The sequence below is a fragment of the Arachis hypogaea genome, chromosome 4, assembly GCF_003086295.3.
Source record: "Arachis hypogaea cultivar Tifrunner chromosome 4, arahy.Tifrunner.gnm2.J5K5, whole genome shotgun sequence".
NCBI lineage: Eukaryota > Viridiplantae > Streptophyta > Magnoliopsida > Fabales > Fabaceae > Arachis > Arachis hypogaea.
The window spans coordinates 53764625-53785226 of record NC_092039.1 but is presented as its reverse complement, the minus strand read 5'-3'; the positions used below and the strand labels follow the sequence as shown (position 1 = coordinate 53785226).

Genomic DNA, 20602 nt, shown 5'->3' with positions numbered 1-20602 from the left:
AAATGGAATACAAATGTCATAAAAGATTAGCATTGACATCTAAATAATATTACGCAACAATGGAAACAAGTCACGAAGCACCAAAAGAAAGCAAGAGAAATGCAACAGTGGAATAAGAATATTTAACACCAATAGAGAGAAAAAAAGAAAATAAAAACATGCATACAGTTAAAATGCAATGAATGAAAGTATGTAAATGAAATGAGGAAAAGAAAATGAGAGAAAAAATGGAGGAGATGAAAGTAGGAAAGGAGGGGGAAAGAATGAGAAAAGAGAGAGAAAAGTAGAAGAATGGAATCTGCGAAGCAACGCGTAAGCGTCGGCCACGCGTACACGTGGGTGTGTGATGAGTGGATAATTTATATGTTTTTTGGCATTGTTTTTACATAGTTTCTAGTATGTTTTAGTTACTTTTTATTATATTTTTATTAATTTTTATGCAAAAATCACATTTCTGGACTTTACTATGAGTTTGTGTATTTTTCTGTAACTTCAGCTATTTTCTGGCTGAAATTGAGGGTCCTGAGGAAAAATCTGATTCAGAGGCTGAAAAAGGACTGCAGATGCTGTTGGATTCTGACCTCCCTGCACTCAAACGAATATTTATGGAGCTACATAAATCCAATTGGCACGCTCGTATTTGGGCCGGAAAGCTAACATCTTGGGCTTTCCATCAATATATAATAGTCCATACTTCACCTGATATTTGATGGCCCAAACTGGCATTAAACGCCATCCAGAGACCCTTTTCTGGCTTTAAACGCCAGAACTAGCACCAGAACTAGAGTTAAACGCCCAAACTGGCATCCAAGCTAGCATTTAACTCTAAAAAAGGCCTATGCATGTGTAAAGCTCAATGCTCAGCTCAAGCACACACCAAGTGGGCCCCGAAAGTGGATTTCTGCACTATCTGCACTTAGTTACTTATTTTCTGTAATCCATAGTAATTAGTTTAGTATAAATAGCACCTTTTACTATTATATTAGGATCCTTTGGATTACTTTTATGCGATTTTTTACATCTGGGAGGCTGGCCATTTGGCCATGCCTAGACCTTTTTCTCTTATGTATTTTTCAATGGTGGAGTTTCTACACCTCATAGATTAAGGTGCGGAGCTTTGCTGTTCTTCGTGAATTAATGCAAGTACTATTGTTTCTCTTTCAATTCTCGCTTACTTCTTCTCCAAGATATACTCTCGAACTTAATTCAGTTAAGTCAGAATGAAGGGGTGACCCATGACAATCTCCCACTATCTTTATTACTCGCTTAGCCAAGATCCGCGTGCCTGACAACCACAAGCGGTCTACATGATGTTCAACGTAGTCATTGGACGACAGCCAGAGTATAGTCTCTTGGGTCTCTGATCCACAGATATGACTTGTATCTCCTGACAACAGATCATTCGAATCCGTGAGATTAGAATCTTCGTGGTAGAGGCTAGAACCAATTGGCAGCATTCCTGAGATCTAGAAAGTCTAAATATTGTCCGTGGTATTCTGAGTAGGATTTGGGACGTGATGACAATGACAAGCTTCAAACTCACGAATGTTGGGCGCAGTGACAGTGTGCAAAAGGATAGAGAGATCCTATTCTGACACAAGTGAGAACTGACAAATGATTAGCCGTGCGGTAGCTGTGCCTGGTATTTGTCATCCGAGATGAGAAATCTGACAGTTGATTAGCCGTACAAAAACCGTAGCTAGACCATTTTCATTGAGAGGACGAATGGTAGCCATTGACAACAGTGATCCACCAACATACAGCTTGCCATGGAAGGGAGCATGCATGATTGGATGAAGACAATAGGAAAGTAGAGGTTCAGAAGCAACAAAGCATCTCCAAACGCTTATCTGAAATTCCCACCAATGAATTATAGAAGTATCTTTATTTTAATTTACGTTTTATTTATCTTTCAAATATCAAAACTCATAACCAATTGAATCCACCTGACTAGGATTTACAGGATAACCATAGCTTGCTTCAAGCCGGCAATCTCTGTGGGATCGACCCTTACTCGCGTAAGGTTTTATTACTTGGACGACCCAGTGCACTTGCTGGTTAGTTGTACCGGAATTGTGAAAGGTGTGATCACAATTCTGTGCACCAAGTTTTTGGCGCCGTTGTCGGGGATTGTTTGAGTTTGGACAATTGAAGGTTGATCTTGTTACTTAGATTAGGTAATTTTCTTCTTGTTTCAACCTTTATTTTATTTTAAAAAAAAATTTAAAAATATATAAAAACAAAAAATTGTGTGTTTCTTGTTTGAGTCTTGTGTCAAATTTTAAGTTTGGTGTCAACTGCATGTTTTTAATTTTTCTTAGATTTTCGAAAATTCATGCATTGTGTTCTTCTTTGATCTTCAAGTAGTTCTTGCTGATTTTTCTTGTTTGATCTTTAATTTTTCTTGTTTTGTGTCTTTTCTTGTTTTTCTGGTGCATTTTCGAATTGTTAGTATCCCTAGTACAAAAGTTCTTAAGTTTGGTGTCTTGCATGTCTTTCTTTTCTTAAAAATTTTCAAAAATATGTTCATAATGTTCATCATGATCTTCAAAGTGTTCTTGGTATTCATCTTGACATTCAAAGTGTTCTTGCATGCATTATTTATTTTGATCTTAAATTTTTATGTTTTGTTTCATTTTGTTGTTTTTCTCTCTCTTCATTAAAAATTCAAAAGTAAACAAATTATTTTTTCCTTATTCTTCTCATAATTTTTTAAATTTAGTTGTTTCTTGTTAGTAAAGTAAAAATTTCAATTTAAAAACTTTATCTTTTCAAATCTTTTTCAAAATAAATTCTTTTTCATTTTTTTATGATTTTCGAATTTCATTCTTAAAATTGTTCAAAATCTTTTTCATTTTTCTTTTAATGTTTTCGAAAATTTTAAAACTAATTTTTCAAAAATCTTTTTCTTACTTTTATTTCATATTTTCGAAAATCCTTGCTAACAATTAATGTTTTGATTCAAAAATTTCAAGTTTGTTACTTTCTTGTTAAGAAAGGTTCAATCTCTGAATTCTAGAATCATATCTTTTAGTTTCTTATTAGTCAAGTCATCAACTTTAATTTTAAAAATCAAATCTTTTTAATTTCTTTTTCAATTTTTTTTCAAAATAAATTTCAATCATATCTTTTTTTAAAATTTTAATTTCAAAATCCTTTTCTAACTTCTTATCTTTTCAAAATTTATTTTCAAATCTTTTTCAACTAACTACTTGACGTGTTTGTTTTAATTTAAAAAAAATTTACTATTTCTTATCTTTTTCAAAACCACCTAACTACTTTTCCACTTCTAATTTTCGAAAATCACTAACCACTTTTTCAAAAATCTTTTTAATTAACTAATTGTTTTAGTTTTTAATGTTCTTGTATTTATTTTTCAAATTTTCGAAACTAACTTAATTAATTAAATAAAAAAAACATTTTTCTTTTCCCTCTTCTTAAAATTCGAATACTCTATCTCTCTCATCTCTTTCTGTTTATTTTATTTAATTACTAACATTTCTCTTCTACTCATCTAATAATTCGAACCCTCTCCCTCTCTCTGTGTTCGAATTCTTCTTATTCTCTTTGTACCTCATTCTTCTATTCTTCTTTTCCTCTAACACATAAAGGAATTTCTATACTGTGACAGAGGATTCCACTACTGATGAGCGGATAATTTATACTTGTTGCTCAGATTAGGTAATTTTCTTTTTATTTTCTTTTCAAAAAAGTTTTCAAAAATCTTTCAAAAATTTTTCTTTATTGTCGCTTTCTTAAAATATAATTTTCAAAAAAAATAATAAAAATACAAAAAAAATCATAAAATCATAAAAATCAAAAATATTTTGTGTTTCTTGTTCAAGTCTTAAGTCAACTTTTAAGTTTGGTGTCAATTCCATGCTTTAAAAAAATTTTTCTTGCATTTTTCGAAAATTCATGCATTCATGGTGTTCTTCATGATCTTCAAGTTGTTCTTGACAAGTCTTCTTGTTTGATCTTGATGTTTTCTTGTTTTGTGTTGTTTGTTGTTTTTCATATGTATTTTTTTGTTTGTTAGAGTCCAATAGTCCATGCATTAAAGATTTCTATATTTGGTGTCTTGCATGTTTTCTTTGCATAAAAAATTTTTCAAAATTATGTTCTTGATGTTCATCATGATCTTCAAAGTGTTCTTGGTGTTCATCTTGACATTCATAGTGTTCTTGCATGCATCATGTGTTTTGATCCAGAATTTTCATGTTTTGGGTCATTTTTATGTTTTTCTCTCTCATCATCAAAAATTCAAAAATCAAAAAAATATCTTTTCCTTTTTTTCTCTCCTAATTTTCGAAATTTGGGTTGACTTGGTCAAAAATTTTTAAAATTAGTTGTTTCTAACAAGTCAAGTCAAATTTTCAATTTTAAAAACTTATCTTTCTAAAATCTTTTTCAAAAATCATATCTTTTTCATTTTATTTTATTTTTGAAAAATTCCAAAAATCTTTTTCAAAATATTTTCAAAATCTTTTTCTTATCTTTATTTCAAAAATTTCGAAATTACACTAACAATTAATGTGATTGATTCAAAAATTTGAAGTTTGTTACTTTCTTGTTAAGAAAGGTTCAATCTTTAAATTCTAGAATCTTATCTTGTAGTTTCTTGTTAGTAAAGTAATTAATTTTAACTTTAAAAATTAAATCCTTTTCAAACATATTTTATCATATCTTTTATATCTTATCTTTTTATCATATCTTTTTCAAAATTTTATCTTTTTCAAAAATTTGATTTCAAAATATCTTATCTAACTTCTTATCTTCTTATCTTTTCAAATTTGATTTTAATATCTTTTTCAACTAACTATTTGACTTTTTATTTGTTTCTTATCTTTTTCAAAACCACCTAACTACTTTTCCCCCCTCTAATTTTCGAAAATACCTCCCTCTTTTTCAAAAAAAATCTTTTTAATTGTTTAAATTTTAATTTTAATCATATCTTATCTTTAATTTTCGAAAATCACTAACCACTTTTTCAAAATTATTTTCGAAATTCTCTATCTCTCCTTCTATCTATTTATTTATTTATTCACTAACACTTCTCTTCATCTCTCTTCATCTCAAATCACCACCTCTATCCTTACCCATTCTTCTTCACTACTCTGCCCTTTTTTTCTTCTACTAACATAAAGGAATCTCTATACTTTGACATAGAGGATTCCTCTTTCTTTTCTTGTTCTCTTCTTCCCTATATGAGCAGAAACAAGGAAAAAGACACTCTTGTTGAAGCTGATCCAGAACCTGAAAGGACTCTGAAGAGGAAACTAAGAGAAGCTAAACTACAACAATCCGGAGGCAACCTTTCTGAAATTTTCGAACAAGAGAAGGAGATGGCAGCCGAACCCAACAACAATAATGCAAGGAGAATGCTTGGTGACGTCACAAAACCAACGTCCAAATTTGATGGAAGAAGCATCTCCATTCCTGCCATTGGAGCCAACAATTTTAAGCTTAAGCCTCAACTAGTTGCTTTAATGCAACAGAACTGCAAGTTTTATGGACTTTCATCTGAAGATCCTTACCAGTTTTTAACTGAGTTCTTGCAGATTTGTGAGACTGTTAAGACAAATGGAGTAGATCCTGAAGTCTATAGGCTCATGCTTTTCCCTTTTGCTATAAGAGACAGAGCTAGAACATGGTTGGACTCACAACCTAAAGATAGCCTGGACTCCTGGGATAAGCTGGTCACAGCCTTCTTGGATAAATTCTTTCCTCCTCAAAAGTTGAGCAAGCTTAGAGTGGATGTTCAGACCTTCAAGCAAAAAGATGGTGAATCCCTCTATGAAGCTTGGGAAAGATACAAGCAGATGACCAAAAAGTGTCCTTCTGACATGTTTTCAGAATGGACCATATTAGATATATTCTATTATGGTCTATCAGAGTTTTCCAAAATGTCATTGGACCATTCTGCAGGTGGATCCATTCACCTAAAGAAAACGCCTGCAGAAACTCAAGAACTTATTGACATGGTTGCAAATAACCAATTCATGTACACTTCTGAGAGGAATTCTGTGAATAATGGGACGCCTCAGAGGAAGGGAGTTCTTGAAATTGATACTCGGAATGCCATATTGGCTCAGAACAAAGTGTTGACTCAGCAAGTCAACATGATCTCTCAAAGTCTGAATGGATGGCAAAATGCATCCAATAGTACTAAAGAGGCAGCTTCTGAAGAAGCTTATGATCCTGATGGCAAAATACATGGGTGAACCTTATGGAAACACCTATAACTCATCATGGAGAAATCATCCAAATTTCTCATGGAAGGATCAACAAAAGCCTCAACAAGGCTTTAACAATGGTGGAAAAAATAGGCTCAGTAATAACAAGCCTTTTCCATCATCTTCTCAGCAACAGACAGAAAATTCTGAACAGAGCCCCTCTAATTTAGCAAACTTAGTCTCTGATCTGTCAAAAGCCACTTTAAGTTTCACGAGTGAAACAAGGTCCTCCATTAGAAATCTGGAGGCACAAGTGGGCCAGCTAAGTAAGAAAGTCATTGAAACTCCTCCTAGTATTCTCCCAAGCAATACAGAAGAGAATCCAAAAGGAGATTGTAAGGCCATTGAAGTAATCAATATGGCCGAATGCACAAGGGAGGAGAAGGACAAAAATCCTAGTGAGAAAGACCTCCTGGGACGTCTCTCAAACAAGAAGGAGTTCCCCATTGAGGACCTAAAGGAATCTGAGGCTCATATAGAGACCATAGAGATTCCACTAAATCTCCTTCTGCCATTCATGAGCTTTGAAAACTATTCCTCCTCGGAAGAGGATGAAGATGTAACTGGAGAGCAAGTTGCTCAATATCTAGGAGCTATCATGAAGCTGAATGCCAAGTTGTTTGGTAATGAGACTTGGGAAGGTGAATCCCCCTTGCTCATTAGTGAACTAGATACATGGATTCAGAAAAACTCTACCTCAAAAGAGACAAGATCCTGGTAAATTCTTAATACCCTGTACCATAGGCACCATGACCTTTAACAAGGCTCTGTGTGACTTGGTGTCAGGCATAAATCTTATGCCACTCTCTGTAATGGAGAAACTGGGGATCATTGAGGTGCAGCCTGCCTTATTCTCACTTCAGTTGGCAGACAAGTCAGTAAGACAAGCTTATGGATTAGTAGAGGACGTGTTAGTAAAGGTTGAAGGCCTTTACATCCCTACTGATTTCATAATCTTAGACATTAGGAAGGAAGAAGATGAATGCATCATCCTTGGGAGACCCTTCCTAGCCACAGCAGAAGTTGTGATTGATGTTAGCATAGGAGAATTAGTCCTTCAATTGAATGGGGACTACCTTATGTTTAAAGCTCAAGGACCTTCCTCTGCAACCATGGAAAAGAAGCATGAAAAGCTTCTCTCAGTACAGAGTCAAAAAGAGCCCCCACAGTCAAACTCTAAGTTTGGTGTTGGAAGGCCACAACCAAACTCTAAGTTTGGTGTTGAGAAGCCCCCTCATTCAAACTCTAAGTTTGGTGTTGGGAGGCCCTCATCATGCTCTGAATATCTGTGAGGCTCCATGAGAAACCACTGTCAAGCTAATGACACTAAAGAAGCCCTTGTTGGGAGGCAACCCAATTTTTATATATCTAATTTAAATTTTATTTTATTGTTATTTTGTGTTTTTATTAGGTTCATGATCATGTGGAGTCACGAAAAAAATACTAAAATTAAAAACAAAATCAAAAATAGCAGAAGAAAAATCACACCCTGGAGGAAGGACTTACTGGCGTTTAAACGCCAGTAAGGTGCATCTGGCTGGCGTTCAACGCCAGAACAGAGCATGTTTCTGGCGCTGAATGCCAGAAACAAGCAACATCCTGGCGTTTGAACGCCAGGAATATGCCTTGAGGAAAGCTGGTGCTGAACGCCAGTAACAAGCATGGAACTGGCGTTCAACGCCAGAAACATGCTACACATGGGCGTTGAACGCCAGAGTGTGCATCACTTCGGCGTTTAAATGCCAGAATGGTGTGCAAAGGCATTTTACATGCCTAATTGGTGCAGGGATGTAAATCCTTGACACCTCAGGATATGTGGACCCCACAGGATCATCTCAGGATCTGTGGACCCCACAGGATCCCCACCTAACATATTCTCTCCTCTTCTCAACATTCATTATCTCTTTCCAATAAACACACTTCCCCAAAAACCCTTCACCAATCACCTCAACCTCTCTTCCCAATTACCCCCTTCACCACTCACATCCATCCACTCTTCCCCATAAACCCCACCCACCTTCAAAATTCAAAAATCTTTCCCACCCAACCCCACCCTAAATGACCGAAACTACACCCACTCCCCTCCCTATATATACCCTTCCATTCTACTTCATTTTCACACAACACAAACCCCCTCTTCTACACCTTGACCGAAACACCTTCCCTCAATCTCCTCCATATTTTCTTCTTCTTCTTCTTCTCTTCTTTCTTTTTTTGCTCGAGTGCGAGCAATAGTTTGGTGTGGTCAAAGCATAATCTTTTTGTTTTTCCATTACCATCAATGGCACCTAAGGCCGGAGAATCCTCTAGAAAAGGAAAAGGGAAGACAAAAGCTTCCACCTCCGAGTCATGGGAGATGGAAAGATTCATCTCCAAAAGTCATCAAGACCACTTCTATGATGTTGTGGCAAAGAAAAAGGTGATCCCTGAGGTCCCTTTCAAACTCAAGAAAAATGAGTATCCGGAGATCCGATATGAAATCCGAAGAAGAGGTTGGGAAGTCCTAACCAACCCCATGCAACAAGTCGGAATCTTAATGGTTCAAGAGTTCTATGCCAATGCATGGATCACTAGGAACCATGATCAAAGTGTGAATCCGAGTCCAAAGAATTATCTCACAATGGTTCGGGGGAAATACTTAGATTTTAGTCCAGAAAATGTGAGGTTGGCATTCTACTTGCCCATGATGCAAGGAGATGAACGCCCCTACACTAGAAGGGTCAACTTTAATCAAAGGTTGGACCAAGTCCTTATGGACATATGTGTGGAAGGAGCTCAATGGAAAAGAGACTCCAAAGGCAAGCCGGTTCAACTAAGAAGACTGGACCTCAAGCCTGTGGCTAGAGGGTGGTTAGAGTTCATTCAACGCTCCATCATCCCCACTAGCAACCGATCTGAAGTTACTGTGGATCGGGCCATCATGATTCATAACATCATGTTTGGAGAGGAAGTAGAAGTTCATGAAGTCATCTCCCATGAATTCTACAAAATAGCCGAAAAGTCCTCCACCATGGCAAGGCTAGCTTTTCCTCATCTTATTTGCCATCTATGTTACTCAGCTGGATTTATCATAGAAGGAGACATCCTCATTGAAGAGGATAAGCCCATCACCAAGAAGAGGATGGAGCAAGCAAGAGAGACCCTCCACAGATCTCAAGAGATGCATGAGGAAGCTCATCATCAAGAAATCCCTGAGATGCCTCAAGGGATGCACTTTCCTCCCAACAACTATTGGGAACAACTCAACACTTCTCTAGAAGATTTTAGCTACAATGTGGAACAATTAAGGGTGGAACATCATGAGCACTCCATCATTCTCCATGAAATAAGAGAAGATCAAAGAGCAATGAGGGAGGAGCAACAAAGGCAAGGAAGGGACATAGAAAAGCTTAAGGACATTGTTGGTCCTTCAAGAAGAAGACGCCACTAAGGTGGATTCATTCCTTGTTCTTACTTTTCTGTTGTTCGGTTTTTATATTATATGTTTATCTATGTTTTGTGTCTCTACTTCATGATCATTAGTGTTTAGTAACTATGTCTTAAAGTTATGAATAATTCCATTAATCTTTCACCTCTCTTAAATGAAAAATATTTTTAATTCAAAAGAACAAAGAAGTACATGAATTCCGAATTTATCCTTGAATTTAGTTTAATTATATTGATGTGGTGACAATACTTTTTGTTTTCTGAATGAATGCTTAAATAGTGCATATTTTTATCTTGTTATTTATGAATGTTAAAACTGTTGGCTCTTAAAAGAATGATGAACAAAGAGAAATGTTATTGATAATTTGAAAAATCATGAAATTGATTCTTGAAGCAAGAAAAAGCAGTGAAAAATAAAAGCTTGCAAAAAAAATAGAAAGAAAAAGAAAAAGCAAGCAGAAAAAGCCAATAGCCCTTAAAACCAAAAGGCAAGGGTAAAAAGGATCCAAGGCTTTGAGCATCGATGGATAGGAGGGCCCAAGGAAATAAAATCCAGGCCTAAGCGGCTAAACCAAGCAACAATTTTGGAATTAATAGAATATTCTCTTCTTTTTATCCTATTTCATTTTCAGTTGCTTGGGGACAAGCAACAATTTAAGTTTGGTGTTGTGATGAGCGGATAATTTATACGCTTTTTGGCATTGTTTTTAGGTAGTTTTTAGTAAGTTCAAGCTACTTTTAGGGATGTTTTCATAAGTTTTTATGTTAAATTCACATTTCTGGACTTTACTATGAGTTTGTGTCTTTTTCTGTGATTTTAGGTAATTTCTGGCTGAAATTGAGGGACTTGAGCAAAACTCTGATAGGAGGCTGACAAAGGACTGCTGATGCTATTGGAATCTGACCTTCCTGCACTCGAAAAACAGCATCAGATTCCAGAGAATCCATTTCGAGTGCAGGGAGGTCAGATTCCAACAGCATCAGCAGTCCTTTTGTCAGCCTTTTTCAGAGTTTTGCTTAAGTCCCTCAATTTCAGCCAGAATTTACCTGAAATCACAGAAAAACACACAAACTCATAGTAAAGTCCAGAAATGTGAATTTAACATAAAAACTAATGAAAACATCCCTAAAAGTAGCTCAAACTTACTAAAAACTACCTAAAAACAATGCCAAAAAGCGTATAAATTATCCGCTCATCACAACACCAAACTTAAATTGTTGCTTGTCCCCAAGCAACTGAAAATCAATTAGGATAAAAAGAAGAGAATATACTATAAATTCCAGAATATCAATGAATATTAATTATAATTAGATGAGCGGGACTTGTAGCTTTTTGCTTCTGAACAGTTTTGGTATCTCACTTTTTCCTTTGAAGTTCAGAGTGATTGGCGTCTCTGGGAACTTAGAATTTTGGATAGTGTTATTGACTTTCCTAGTTAAGCATGTTGATTCTTGAACACAGCTACTTATGAGTCTTGGCCGTGGCCTTAAGCATTTTGTTTTCCAGTATTACCACCGGATACATAAATGCCACAGACACATAACTGGGTGAACATTTTCAGCTTAGCTTTGCTAGAGTCCCCAGTTAGTGGTGTCCAGAGCTCTTAAGCACACTCTTTTGCTTTGGATCACGACTTTAACCACTCAGTCTCAAGCTTTTCACTTGGACCTTCATGACACAAGCACATGGTTAGGGACAGCTTGATTTAGCCGCTTAGGCCTGGATTTAATTTCCTTGGGCCCTCCTATCCATTGATGCTCAAAGCCTTGGATCCTTTTTACCCTTGCCTTTTGGTTTTAATGGTTATTGGCTTTTTCTGCTTGCTTTTTCTTTTTCTTTATATATATATTTTTTTTTCGCCATTTTTTTTTGTAAGCTTTTGCTTTCTCACTGCTTTTTCTTGCTTCAAGAATTAATTTCATGATTTTTCAGATTATCAATAACATTTCTCTTTGTTCATCATTCTTTCAAGAGCCAACAATTTTAACACTCATAAACAACAATATCAAAAGACATATGCACTGTTCAATCATTCATTCAGAAAACAAAAAGTATTGTCACCACATCAATATAATTAAATTAAATTCAAGGATAAATTCGAAATTCATGTACTTCTTGTTCTTTTGAATTAAAACATTTTTTTATTTAAGAGAGGTGAAGGACTAATGGATTTATTCATAGCTTTAAGGCATGGTTACATACTAATGATCATGAAGTAAAGACACAAAACATAGATAAACACAATATTAAAAACCGAAAACAGAAAGAAATAAAGAACAAGGAATGAATCCACCTTTAGTGGCGTCTTCTTCTTGAAGGACCAACAATGTCCTTAAGCTCCTCTATGTCCCTTCCTTGCCTTTGTTGCTCCTCCCTCATTGCTCTTTGGTCTTCTCTTATTTCTTGGAGAATGATGGAGTGCTCATGATGTTCCACCCTTAATTGTTTCATATTGTGGCTCAAATCTTCTAAGGAGGTGTTGAGTTGCTCCCAATAGTTGTTGGGAGGAAAGTGCATCCCTTGAGGCATCTCAGGGATTTCTTGATGATGAGCTTCCTCATGCATCTCTTGAGAACCGTGCATGGTCTCTCTTGCATTGAGCTCCTTCCACACATATGTCCATAAGGACTTGGTCCAACCTTTGATTAAAGTTGACCCTTCTAGTGTAGGGGCGTTCATCTCCTTGCATCATGGGCAAGTGAAACGCCAACCTCACATTTTCCGGACTAAAATCTAAGTATTTCCCCCGAACCATTGTGAGATAATTCTTTGGATTCGGGTTCATACTTTGATCATGGTTCTTAGTGATCCATGCATTGGCATAAAACTCTTGAACCATTAGGATTCCGACTTGTTGCATGGGGTTGGTTAGGACTTCCCAACCTCTTCTTTGGATCTCATGTCGGATCTCCGGATACTCATTTTTCTTGAGCTTGAAAGGGACCTCAGGGATCACCTTCTTCTTTGCCACAACATCATAGAAGTGGTCTTGATGGCTCTTGGAGATGAATCTTTCCATCTCCCATGACTCGGAGGTGGAAGCTTTTGTCTTCCCTTTCCCTTTCTTAGAGGATACTCCGGCCTTAGGTGCCATTGATGGTAATGGAAAAACAAAAAGCTTATGATTTTACCACACCAAACTTAAAATATTGCTCGCCCTCGAGCAAGAAAGAAAAGAAGAGAAGAAGAAGAAGAAGAAAATATGGTAGAGAGGGAGAGATGTAGGTTCGGTTAAGAGGGAGAAGAGGGGTTTGGGTTGTGTGAAAATGAAAGAGAATGGTAGGGTATTTATAGGGAGAGGGGAGGGTGGATGTTCGGCCATTTTGGGTGGGAATGGGAGGGAAATTGATTTTGAATTTTATGAAGGTAGGTGGGGTTTATGGGGAAGAGTGGGTTGATGTGAGTGGTGAATGGGGTAATTGGGAAGAGGAATTGAGGTGATTGGTGAAAGTTGTGGGGAAGTGTGACATGGGGAGTAGGAGAGTGTAATTAGGATTAGGAGAGTGTAATTAGGATTAGGAGGTAAGGTGGGAATATATTAGGTGGGGATCCTGTGGGGTCCACAGATCCAGAGGTGATTGGTGAAAGTTGTGGGGTCCACAGATCCTGAGGTGTCAAGGAATTCCATCCCTGCACCAAATAGGCATGTAAAATGCCTTTGCACACCATTCTGGCGTTTAAACGCCCATTGGTGCATGTTCTGGGCGTTCAACGCCCATGTAAAGCATGTTTCTGGCGTTGAACGCCAGTTTCATGCTTGTTACTGGCGTTCAGCGCCAGCTTTTCTTCTCTGGGCACATTCCTGGCGTTCAGCACCAGAATGTTGCTTGTTTCTGGCGTTCAGCGCCAGAATGATGCTCTGTTCTGGCGTTGAACGCCAGCCAGATGCATCTTACTGGCGTTGAACGCCAGCCTGTGCGTCCTCCAGGGTGTGAAAAATTTTTTCTTCTGTTTTTGACTCTGTTTTTAATTTTTTTTATTTTTTCGTGACTCCTCATGATCATGTACCTAATAAAACACAAAATAACAATAAGATAGAATAAAATAAAAATTAGATAAATAAAATTGGGTTGCCTCCCAACAAGCGCTTCTTTAATGTCAATAGCTTGACAGTGGCTCTCATGGAGCCACAAGGTGATCAGGTCAATGTTGTATAGTTGCCAACACCAAACTTAGAGTTTGGATATGGGGTCTTAACACCAAACTTAGAGTTTGGTTGTGGCCTCACAACACCAAACTTAGAGTTTGACTGTGTGGGCTCTTCTTGACTCTGAACTGAGTGAAGCTCTTCATGCTTACTCTCTTTTGTCACAGAGGGATGGCCATGTGCCTTAAACACAAGGTAGTCCCCATTCAATTGAAGGACTAATTCACCTCTGTTGACATCTATCACAGCTTTTGCTGTGGCTAGGAAAGGTCTTCCAAGGATGATGCAATCATCCTCTTCCTTCCTAGTGTCTAAGATTATGAAATCAGCAGGGATGTAAAGGCCTTCAACCTTTACTAACACGTCCTCTACTATTCCATAAGCTTGTCTCAAAGACTTGTCTGCCAATTGTAATAAGAACAAGGCAGGTTGTACCTCAATGATCCCCAGCTTCTCCATTATAGAGAGTGGCATAAGATTTATCCCTGACCCCAGATCACATAGAGCTTTTTCAAAGCTCATGGTGCCTATGGTACAAGGTATTAAGAACTTGCCAGGATCTTGTTTCTTTTGAGGTAGAGTTTTCTGAATCCAAGTATCTAGTTCACTAATGAGCAAGGGAGGTTCACTTTCCCAAGTCTCATTACCAAACAACTTGGCATTCAGCTTCATGATAGCTCCTAAGTATTGAGCAATTTGCTCTCCAGTCACATCTTCATCCTCTTCAGAGGAAGAATAGTCTTCAGAGCTCATGAATGGCAGAAGGAGATTTAATGGAATCTCTATGGTCTCTATATGAGCCTCAGATTCCTTTGGATCCTTAATAGGAGACTCCTTCTTGCTTGAAGGACGTCCCAGGAGGTCTTCCTCACTAGGATTTTCGTCCTCTTCCTCCCTTGTGTGTTCGGCCACATTGATCACATCAATGGCCTTGCACTCTCCTTTTGGATTCTCTTCTGTATTACTTGGGAAAATACTGGGAGGAGTTTCAATGACTTTCTTACTCAGCTGGCCCACTTGTGCCTCCAGATTTCTGATGGAGGATCTTGTTTCATTCATGAAACTAAAAGTGGACTTTGATAGATCAGAGACTATATTGGCTAAATTAGAAATGTTTTGTTCAGAATTCTCTGTCTGTTGCTGAGAAGATGATGGATATGGCTTGCTATTGCTCAGCCTATTGCGTCTACCATTGTTAAAGCCTTGTTGAGGCTTTTGTTGATCCTTCCATGAGAAATTTGGATGATTTCTCCATGATGAGTTATAGGTGTTTCCATAAGGTTCACCCATGTAATTAACCTCTGCCATGGCAGGGTTCTCATGATCATAAGCTTCTTCAGAAGCTGCCTCTTTAGTAGTGTTGGATGCATGTTGCCATCCATTCAGATTTTGAGAGATCATGTTTACATGTTGAGTCAACACTTTGTTCTGAGCCAATATGGCATTCAGAGCATCTATTTCAAGAACTCCTTTCTTCTGAGGTATCCCATTATTCACGGAATTCCTCTTAGAGGTGTACATAAATTGGTTGTTTGCAACCATATCAATGAGTTCTTGAGCCTCTTCAGGCGTTTTCTTCAGGTGAATAGATCCACCTACAGAATGGTCCAATGACATTTTCGAAAATTCAGAGAGACCATAATAGAATATATCTAATATGGTCCATTCTGAAAACATGTCAGATGGACATCTTTTGGTCAGCTGCTTATATCTTTCCCAAGCTTCATAAAGGGATTCACCATCTTTTTGTTTGAAGGTTTGAACATCCACTCTCAGCTTGCTCAGCTTTTGAGGAGGAAAGAATTTATCTAAGAAGGCAGTGACCAGCTTATCCCAGGAGTCTAGGCTATCCTTAGGTTGTGAATCCAACCATATTTTAGCTCTGTCTCTTACAGCAAAAGGGAAAAGCATGAGTCTGTAGACTTCAGGATCAACTCCATTCATCTTTACAGTCTCACAAATCTACAAGAACTCAGTTAAAAACTGGTAAGGATCTTTAGATGGAAGTCCATAAAACTTGCAGTTTTGTTGCATTAATGCAACTAGCTGAGGTTTCAGCTCAAAGTTATTGGCTCCAATGGAAGGAATGGAGATGCTTCTTCCATCAAACTTGGATGTTGGCTTTGTGAAGTCACCAAGCATTCTCCTTGCATTATTATTATTTTCGGCTGCCATCTCCTTCTCTTGTTCGAAAATTTCTGAAAGGTTACCTTTAGAATAATTTAATTTAGCTTCTCCTAATTTTCTCTTCAGAGTCCTTTCAGGTTCTGGATCAATTTCAACAAGAGTGCTTTTTCCCTGTTCCTGCTCATATGAAAGAGAAGAAAACAAAAAAAGAAAGAGGAATCCTCTATGTCACAGTATAGAGATTCCTTTATGTTAGTAAAAGGAGAAAGGGGTAGGAGAATCCAAACACAAGAGATATAATAAGTTCGGATTTTTAGATGAAGAGAGGTGAAGAGAAGTGTTAGTAATTAATTAATTAAATAGAATAAGAGAAGAGAAGGGAAATTTTGAAAATAATTTTTGAAAAAGAGGTTAGTAATTTTCGAAAATCAAAGATAAGATGAGATTAAAATTAAAATTTAAAACAAAAAGAATTTTTGAAAAAGAGATGAGATATTTTCGAAAATTAGAGAGGGAAAGGTAGTTAGGTGGTTTTGAAAAAAAAAAGATAAGAAACAAACAAAAAGTTGATTAGTTAGTTGAAAAAAAATATTAAAATCAAAATTGAAAAGATAAGAAGATAGAAGATTAGATAAGATATTTTGAAATCAAATTTTGAAAAAGATAAAATTTTTGAAAAAGATAAGATAAAAGATAAGAAAGATTTAATTTAAAAATTTGAAATTACTTACTTCACTAACAAGAAACTACAAGATAAGATTCTAGAACTTAAAGATTGAACCTTTCTTAACAAGAAAGTAACAAACTTCAAATTTTTGAATCAATCACATTAATTGTTAGCTAATTTTCGAAAATTAGATGTAAAGATAAGAAAAAGATTTTTGAAAATATTTTGAAAAAGATTTTTGGAATTTTCAAAAAATGGAAAAAAATGAAAAAGATATAATTTTTGAAAAAGATTTTGAAAAGATAAGATTTTTAAAATTGAAATTTTGACTTGACTTGTAAGAAACAACTAATTTTTAAAAATTTTTGACCAAGTCAACCCAAAATTTCGAAAATTTGGAGGGAAATAAGGAAAATATATTTTTTGATTTTTGAAATTTTTTATTATGAGAGAGAAAAACAACAAAAATACTCAATGCATGAAATTTTTAGATCAAAACAATGAATGCATGCAAGAATGCTATGAATGTCAAGATGAACACCAAGAACACTTTGAAGATCATGATGAACATCAAGAACATAGTTTTGAAAAATATTTTGATGCAAAGAAAACATGCAAGACACCAAACTTAGAAATTTTTAATGCTTGGAAAATATGAATGCAAAGATGCACATGAAAAACAAGAAAAGACACAAAATAAGAAAACATCAAGATCAAACAAGAAGACTTGTCAAGAACAACTTGAAGATCATGAAGAACACTATGAATGCATGAGATTTTCGAAAAAATGCAAGAAAAATTTTAAAAGCATGTAATTGACACCAAACTTAAAAATTAACATAAGACTCAAACAAGAAACACAAAATATTTTTGATTTTTATGATTTTCTAATTTTTTTTGTATTTTTATTAATTTTTTCGAAAAACATTATTAGAAAAACGAAAAAGAAAAGAAAAATTTTGAAAAAGATTTTTGAAAAGAAAATTACCTAATCTGAGCAACAAGATGAACCGTCAGTTGTCCATACTCGAACAATCCCCGGCAACGGCGCCAAAAACTTGGTGGACGAAATTGTGATCCATATTCTTTTGTACTTGTATGAAATCATTATTGTGGCACCAGTTGAATTCACAACTCCGTTCAACTAACCAGCAAGTGTACTGGGTCGTCTAAGTAATAAACCTTACGCGAGTAAGGGTCGATCCCACAGAGATTGTTGGTATGAAGCAAGCTATGGTCACCTTGTAAATCTCAGTTAGGCAGATTAAATTGGTTTATGGGTTTTCGTAAATTAATAATAAAAAGAAAATAAAAGGGATAGAAATACTTATGTAAATTAATAGTGGGAATTTCAGATAGGTGTATGGAGATGCTGTGTTCCTCTTGAAACTCTGCTTCACTACTCGCTCTTCCTTCAATTCTTCTTATTCCTTTCCATGGCAAGCTGTATGTAGGGCTTTGCCATCATCGGTGGCTACTTTCAATCCTCTCGGGAAAATGGTCCTATGCGCTGTCACTGCACGGCTAATCGTCTGGAGGCATCACCCTTGGTTGATGGCTACATCCCATCCTCTCAGTGAAAATGGTCCAAATGCTCTGTCACAGCACGGCTAATCATCTGTCGATTCTCAATCAGGTTGGAATAGAATCCATTGATTCTTTTGCGTCTGTCACTAATGCCCAGCCTTCAGGAGTTTGAAGCTCATCACAGTCATTCAATACCGGAATCCTACTCGGAATACCACAGACAAGGTTAGACTTTCCGGATTCCCAGGATCCTACTCGGAATACCACAAACAAGGTTAGACTTTCCGGATCCTCATGAATTCCACCATCCATCTAGCTTATACCACGAAGATTCTGTTGGGGAATCTAAGAGATATGCGCCCGGCCTAAGGTAGAACGGAAGTGGTTGTCAATCACGCGCGTTCATAGGTGAGAATGATGATGAGTGTCACGGATCATCACATTCATCAAAGTGTTGTGCAACGTATATCTTGGAATAAGAATAAGAGAGAATTGAATAAAAAGTAATAGTAATTGTATTGAATCTTGAGGTACAACAGAGCTCCACACCCTTAATCTATGGTGTGTAGAAACTCCACCGTTGAAAATACATAAGTAAAAGGTTCAGGCATGGCCGAATGGCCAGCCCCCTTGAGTGATCGAGAGACCGAATAATCAAAGGCTAAACAGTCAAGAGATTAAACTGTCAAAAGATGTCTAATACAATAGTAACTTATCCTATTTATACTAGACTAGCTACTAGGGTTTACATGAGTAAGTAATTGATACATAAATCCACTTCCGGGGCCCACTTGGTGTATGCTTGGGCTGAGCTTGATCTATCCATGAGCTGAGGCTTTTCTTCGAGTTGAACTCCAAGTTATGACGTGTTTTGGGCGTTCAACTCCGGATCATGACGTTTTTCTGGCGTTTAACTCCAGACAGCAGCATGTACTTGGCGTTCAACGCCAAGTTACGTCGTCAATTTCCGAATAAAGTATGGACTATTATATATTGCTGGAAAGCTCTGGATGTCTACTTTCCAACGCCGTTAAGAGCGCGCCATTTGGAGTTCTGTAGCTCCAGAGAATTCATTTCGAGTGCAGGGAGGTCAGATTCCAACAGCATCAGCAGTCCTTTTGTCAGCCTTTTTCAGAGTTTTGCTCAAGTCCCTCAATTTCAGCCAAAATTTACCTGAAATCACAGAAAAACACACAAACTCATAGTAAAGTCCAGAAATGTGAATTTAACATAAAAACTAATGAAAACATCCCTAAAAGTAGCTCAAACTTACTAAAAACTACCTAAAAACAACGCCGAAAAGCGTATAAATTATCCGCTCATCAGAAGCCGAACCTGAGAACAATTATGGAGATGCAAGGAAGATGCTTGGTGACTTTACTGCACCAACTTCCAACTTCTATTGAAGAAGCATATCAATTCCTGCAATTGGAGCAAACAACTTTGAGCTTAAGCCTCAATTAGATTCTCTAATGCAATAGAATTGTAAGTTTCATGGACTTCCATTTGAAGATCCTCATCAGTTCTTAGCTGAATTCTTGCAAATCTGTGATACTGTTAAGACGAATGGGGTTTATCCCGAGGTCTATAGACTTATGCTTTTCCCCTTTGCTGTTAGTGACAGAGCTAGGATATGGTTGGACTCACAACCTAGGGAAAGCTTGAACTCTTGGGAAAAGTTGGTCAATGCTTTCTTGGCCAAATTCTTTCCACCTTAAAAGATGAGCAAGCTTAGAGTGGGAGTCCAAACCTTCAGACAGAAGGAAGGTGAATTCCTCTATGAAGCTTGGGAAAGATACAAGTAATTGATCAGAAGGTGTCCTTCTAACATGCTTTCAGAATGGAGCATCTTATGTATATTCTATGATGGTCTGTCTGAATTGTCCAAGATGTCATTGGACCACTCTACTGGTAGATCTCTTCATCTAAAGAAAACCTCTGCAGAAGCCCAGGAACTCATTGAGATGGTTGCAAATAACCAGTTCATGTACACTTCTGAAAGAAATCCTATGAATAATGGGATGACTCAGAAGAAAGAAATTCTTGAGATTGATACTCTGAATGCCATATTGTCTTAAAACAAAATATTAACTCAGCAAGTCAATATGATTTCTCATAATCTGACTGGATTGCAAGCTGCATCCGGCAGTACTAAAGAAGCCTCCTCTGAAGGAGAAGCTTATAACTCTGAGAATCCTACAATGGAAGAGGTGAATTACATGGGAGAATCCTATGGAAACACCTATAATCCTTCATAGAGAAATCATCCAAATTTCTCATGGAAAGATCAACAGAAGCCTAAAAAAGCTTCAATAATAATAATGGTAGGAGAAATAGGTTTGGCAATAGCAAGCCTTTTCCATCATCTTTTCAGCAACAGACAGAAAATTTTGAACAGAGCCTCTATGGCTTAGCAAACATAGTCTCTGATCTATCTAAGACCACTCTTAGTTTCATGACTGAAACAAGGT

General features: G+C 36.7%; 2 non-coding genes across 2 annotated transcripts; both read right to left on the bottom strand.

Moving 5' to 3' along the window:
- Positions 1 to 5744: 5744 nt before the first annotated feature.
- Positions 5745 to 5848, bottom strand: LOC112798852 (small nucleolar RNA R71). The gene has a single exon (XR_003200449.1). It is a non-coding gene; the product is annotated as a small nucleolar RNA R71 (small nucleolar RNA).
- A 14010-nt stretch (positions 5849 to 19858) lies between these two features.
- Positions 19859 to 19966, bottom strand: LOC112798540 (small nucleolar RNA R71). Its single transcript, XR_003200149.1, has one exon. It is a non-coding gene; the product is annotated as a small nucleolar RNA R71 (small nucleolar RNA).
- Between the last annotated feature and the right edge of the window lie 636 nt (positions 19967 to 20602).